Here is a 6,000-nt window from a genome sequence, read left to right as displayed (position 1 = left end):
GGCCGAGGCGCTCCGGGAAGGAAGAGAGGGAGGGGCGCGCGGAGGCGCGACTCCCCCGCCCCTTACTCCGGCCACCCTTTCCTGACCGCGCGGCAAGTTCTAATCGCCCGGCGCGCGCTCGCCAGCCGAGGGCGCGCTCGCCCGTCCTCTCCTTAAACGCCCTCTCCCCGCCGCAAGGCTCCCAGTCCCCGTCCGAGCCGGGCTTCCTCCGCGCGCGCGGACGCGCGCGCGCCTGCCCGCCCGCCCCCAGGCTCCCCGCGGGCCGCGTCACGTGACCGCGCCCAGCCAAGGCGGCGGCGGCGGCGGCGCGAGCTTCGGCTGCGGTGGCAGTAGCAGCGGGAGCAGCTGTGCGCCAGCGTGGAGCGGGAGGCGTGTGGGTGTGGAGAGAAGGGAGCGCCAGACCGGAACGGGTGAGAGTTCACCTCCCCCTGCCCAGGCCTGCAGGCTCGCCGGCCACCCGGTGCACACGGGGTCCCTGCTGGGAGCCTCGCGCAGCCCTCGTGCTCGGCCGTCCGCCCCCCGGTGGCCGCGGGCGCCGCCCCGAGCGGGCCAGGTTGCAGGGCTCACGGCGGGGGCTGCACCCCTCCCGCCGCTTCCGTTGCGGACGGCAGCGGGAGGCTGGCGAGGCTGCCCGGCGCGGCGCGCCCTGTGTGCGGCTCTGCGGAGTCCAGGAGGCGGGTCCTGCGGGGACGCGGGGCGGCCGCTCGGCGGCTGCCGGGCTCTGGGCGGGGGCCGGGCTGGGCGCCGCCTCCTCCTCCGCTGCCGCCTCCGCCTCCTCGCGGTGCAGCGTGAGTAGGGAGCCCCGGCCGGTGGAGGCTGAGCAAGCAGGTCGGCTCCGCAGCCGTCTCATCCTCGAGGTGCACCGCAGCTCCGCGTGGGGCCCGAGTGCTGAGAGCCGGCTGCGGACGCGCCGCGGACCGAGCCCGCGTTCTCTGCGCTTCCCGCTGTCCCTCACCGCCCCCCATCCGACCTTCCTGCAGCCTCGCCTTTCTTCCCCCCTCGGAAAATGGTTCCTGCTGCCGGGCGAGGTGAGTGGCGGCCGCCGTGCGCCCGCGGCGGTGGCGGCGGGGCAGGTCACCTGCGGGGGAGTCCGGGCGGAACTCGGAGGTCGGGCGGCGCGGCGGGGTCCCGACAGCTGGGTGCCCCGCGGGCTGCCGTGGAGTCCGAGAAGTTGGCGCGGGCGTCTGGGGCCCCAAGCAGGTCGTCTCCTGTCGCGCCCGCCTCCGGATCGTAAAGGTGAGCAGGTTTCGCAGCGCGCGCCTCTGCGCCGGGTCCGGCCGGGAGTCCCCGCCCAGGACCGGAGACACGGGGCTCGGTGGCGCTCCGCGTCTACACCCACAGCTCTTCGACTTCTCCGAGCCGCCTCGCCCGCGCCGCAGCCCATCCTGCCGCCGGTCTCCCCCGCCCCGGCGCTTGGTGACCTTGAGGGCAGCGGTGCTCGGCCCTCTTTCTCTGCGCCCCGGGAGGGTCACTCCTCTAATCCCTGGCTTCGGCCCCACTGGCGCTCCGCGGGCGGAGAGCGGGGGCCCCGCGTCGGCCCCTGACCATGCCTCCTGGTTGATGCGTTGTCACTACGGACGGTGTTTCCCCAGGAGCTGGAGAGCCGCCTCGCCTTCCTCCCCGCGTCTCCCGTCTGCGCCCCTCTACCCGCCCCAGTGTGTTCACGGTTGTTTCTCATTCGTGTTTTTAGATTGAGTTTAAAAGGAAAAAAAAGAAGCCTTCTCCTTCCACCCTCTTTTAGGAAAGGGTCAGTTAGAACCGCATTCCAGTTGCGGGGGTGGGGGTTTGTGCTGCTTTTATTCCATCCTGTAGGAGAATCCCATGGCTAAAGCTAGTTAGCGACCACTGTTTCTGTGCCATGGTCACTAGCCAGGTGGTCTCTATGCGCATTTCATTCACCAGTTGTCTCCGGGACTTGCAGCGCTGGTAGTGCTCTCATCCTGTGCGGCTCAGTGGGGCTTGGCGGGGGGCGGGGTGTGTGTGCCTAGGTCGGATGCACGAGCGTGTCTAAATCTGCAGAAGGCTGGACCCTCCTCCGCAGGCACCTTTACTTGGGGTTAGAGCGCAGTAGACAGCCACCTTTGCTGTGCACGCTACTTCTCCGGGTTTATTAATAATCTAATGGCTCCTGTTGGTATCAATTGCTGATCATGATAAATTAGTTATGTGGATTTTTTCATACTTGTGTAGGTATATGCATGTATTTGGCCTGCCTTTTAACACATGGAAGCCTTTGTTGTGTTTAACCTCCCCCACCTGAGGCGAGCCTTATTTTAAAATAAAGCTCTTATTCACCCTGGGTGTATTTTACAATAAGTACTTGTAAGGATCGTCTTTGTGTGAGGCTGTCCTCGAGCAGAGGGTGTGTGACCCTTGGATGGTGGCCCACGTGAGTAGAATGAAGGGCCTTCACCGCTTGCCCTGTTGCGAGCTTTCCCCAGACTGCCCTTGTGTGTGTGGCAGCGGCGGATTGGGGGAATTAGAGGGATTGGAGCAGAATCTGCTTTTTGTACTTGTGCGGTTCGTTTGGGTCCCTCCTCCTCCTCTTTTTTTCCTTCTTCCTGGTGAGTTCAAATTTGAAGTAAATAAAAACATTTTCCTTAAAAGGAACCTTTGGAAACTAGTGTATGTGAGGGGCTTATTTGGTTGTGATTTCAGGGGACGTTTTAGTTTCTACCTTGCTTTGGGTAAGACAGTTAAATTGCTGTAATTAAGGGTGGATCTCTGTCCTGATTTTGGTCTGGGTGTAACTGCAAAGATCTTTGAAAAGTAACTGTTATTTCCTACCATATAGTCTGCAAAAGTGAGTCACAATCGGGGTGAGGTGAGGACAGAGCGCCACCTTTAATTTAAAATTTCGTGATTTTCTTTTATTAAAATGGTGAAAATTCAGAATGTGACTTCTTGATTTTTTTTCCACTTGTCATTACTGGCATCCCCACTTAGATGTATAAGGTGAAATTGTCTTCATTTTTCGTTATTCTGTAATTCCTCACTCTTTTAGGGAGGATTTTTGTAGTTGTATGGAAAGTCATGGTTTTTTAACAGAAGCTTAGGATTTAATGTACGATTCTGAGATGAGGTGAGAAACTAGTTTTGATGTGTTTATGATACAAAAAATAGGGGCAATGACAGTCTGGATCTACAGGGAAGTAATAGCTGCATTGTAAATAGATATTTAAAATGAGCCATTTCCACTAAATAAGGTACCTACCAGCCTGATAGTGGTTTTACAGTTTTTTTCTTAGCTTCTGTGCTATTGATTCAAAAGTAAATACACAAAGTCTGTAAAATTTTTAACCTTGCCTGATTAAGGTATAATCATTCTTTTTGGTTTTCATCTTCCAGCAGTTTGCCTTCTATGGTTTTACTGTGAGTTGTACAATTGCTTGTTTTTAAATAATACAAATGAGGCATTCCAACAGTACTTACATTCAGAGTTATTAAAGACGTCATTTGAAAAAGTGATTTCTATATATGGCTCCTCTCCAATGCATCTCATAAAAATAAATGGAGTTTTTAATGCTTAGAAAACAAATGCTGTAGTGACAGCTGAATTGGTGAGATTTCCTTCCCTGCCTACTTGTTCCCTCCTGGCCTTCCCCCTTACCAGATCAAAAATTTAAGGTACACAAGCTCTTCTGGCACAGGATGCTTTTTTTTTATTGTGACTGCAGATATAACATGGAGAAACAAAGATTTAGCTCTACAATAATGGATAAATTAATGTGTGGAAATTACCAAATACAGTTTTATTACCACATTACCCTTCTCTCTGCATTTAAATTTTAATTCAACATCTGCAGTTTCTTTGTAGACTTCATATAGACATAAAGCCTAAATTATTGAGCTATAGTTAAGGTTTTTATTAAACAAAATACCTGCTTGAAATGAAAAATCCTTTATGCTTTTTCAATCTGTGGAATGTGGTCCTAGGCTAAAGAACTTTAGTTGGATGATTAGGTTGATACATGCAGAATATTTATACATGGTTACGCATACTTTAATAGAAATCCTTGATTGGGGGTTACATTCACTAACTTCTTTTGTCTCACATGTTAACTTCATTTTGGATGAAACCACCTTTTACTATGTGGATTGAGTTGCATAGATAAGTAGTGTTTAAAAGGAGTGGCCAATAACAAGTATCCATGGTCCTTTTCAATTCTAACAAAGAATAGTATCTGCCCCCTTTTTTCCTTACATTTTGAAGGAAATTTAAGTTGAAACTGGTTGCTTTTAAGTTTTAATTCTAGAATTTTGCAATGAATGAACAAGAACAACAGAAAACCCAAAGGAGTAGAGATCAGGAAGCAGAACTTAAGAATTAAATTTTTTCAGCTTGCTAAGAGTATTTACAGGTCCAGTTGGAAGGGAATAATAGGTGTCTAATGTATAGAAAAGTACTTAGAGTAGTTATTTTGGAATATGTAGAATCTGGAGTAACATTGAAGCAAAATGATGCAGTAGTTATGGGAATAATTTTCAAAAAGATAACTTATAAGATTCATTTTGGGGCTTTTACAAGTGTTTTATAAAAACATACATTGTTAAAATTTTTTACTATGGAAATTGTCAAACATGAAAGTAAAATAATATGCTTACCGAACAGTTTTTAACAATTATCAATTCATGGCCTATTTGATTTCATTTATCTTTACACAAGAAATAGATGTTATAGACAGGGACATGGACAGGTAGCTGAATCCAATTCTTACGTTTTGTAATTTATAGAATATACACAATAATGTGCAATATCTGATTGAATCTATGAGGTCTATTTTTGTTTTTCATTGCTTCTGTAATAGTCTATTTACATCAGGCACCTAAAGATAGTGTCTCTCAAATTTTACTCCCTTAATAAGTCTTTTGATTTATAAAATGCTTTACAGTATTTCAGAATATATTGCATACTCTCTCATTTCATTCTCACAGTAAGTAATCCTTTGAGATGAGTGATAGATAGTTGCCTTCTCTCTGCAGATAGGTAAAATGATTTGTCTAGGCCCTGTGGTCACATAGCTAGAAGCTAGATTAGCCAGAACTAGACTCTGGGTGGCTTCTAGTTTTTGCTCCATTGCTCTTTCCATTATACAAGTTTATGTAAGTTTGTGAAAGTTACACAAGTTTGTGAAAAATCAGTTTCTGACCAGAGTAAATTTAATAGTGGAATATGGAAAGCTTTATTTGGGTTTGGCTTTATAAGTTTAATCATTGCATATATTTAATATAAGACAAACATTTCATTCCCTTATTTACTTAACAGCTGAGTAAATGAATTTGAACCTATTTGGAATACTATATTTTTAATATAGTGAATTGGATTATTTTTAAGTTAGGAATTTTGTTTTCAAAGACCTATTGGCCTTTGAAGATGATTAGGGGTATCTTAAATCTTGTGTTAAAAATTAAACGGCCTGTACTAAAACTTTGTTGTTTTAATTTCTGCTATAATTTTTTCATGTACTTGTTTTTCTGCCACAACGTATTTATTACCTAAGTTTCTTGAAATATTAATTTGTTAAATAATGAAATTTGGCTTAAAAAGGTTCTAAACGCAAGGGATTTTAGTTCCTGAAATCCAAAACCTTGTTATAAATCTCACAAAGAAGATGGTGGCTCTCCAGCATTAGTATGCCTGAGGATCACCTGGGGAGTTGATCAAAGTACAGCATTCTGGCATTCCCCCTCAATTCTGATTCAGCAAATTTGGGGTGGGGCCCAGTAGTCTGCATTTTGAGAGACACTGATGTTGAACTTTTAACTAGGTTAAAGTCGTAATTTGTAGTACAGATGCCTTTATAAATTGGAAGGACATCATTGATTTATTTGACTTTGAACATAGCAGAGTTTGTGCATCCAAATAGTGTTAACTATTATAGCCAAGTTTGATTTGTGAACTTGGTGGTTTTGGACACTTTTAACCTGATAAATTGCAAATATTTCTGTTATCTGTGTGTGCTGTCTTCTTTCAGAAGATCCATCTATGGTTATTTATTA

At 47.2% G+C, this 6,000-nt stretch overlaps 1 protein-coding gene across 17 annotated transcripts in view; it reads left to right on the top strand.

Moving 5' to 3' along the window:
• Positions 1-274: 274 nt before the first annotated feature.
• The window catches only part of ATP2B1 (ATPase plasma membrane Ca2+ transporting 1), a 118,970-nt gene continuing 113,244 nt past the window's right edge, over positions 275-6,000 (top strand). For 12 of the 17 annotated variants that reach the window (XM_017662428.3, XM_017662419.3, XM_017662427.3 and 9 more), the window contains exon 1: positions 797-1,028. The gene's annotated coding sequence lies outside the window, so the exon portion shown is untranslated. Of the gene's footprint in view, positions 411-796; positions 1,029-6,000 lie in introns of those variants that run through there. The other 5 variants (XM_017662423.3, XM_073213607.1, XM_073213608.1 and 2 more) reach the window with 4 other exon arrangements.

This window comes from Manis javanica, chromosome 10 (genome assembly GCF_040802235.1).
Source record: "Manis javanica isolate MJ-LG chromosome 10, MJ_LKY, whole genome shotgun sequence".
NCBI classification, from domain to species: domain Eukaryota; kingdom Metazoa; phylum Chordata; class Mammalia; order Pholidota; family Manidae; genus Manis; species Manis javanica.
Note: the sequence above shows the minus strand (reverse complement) of the source record. Positions and strands in the feature narration are given on the sequence as shown.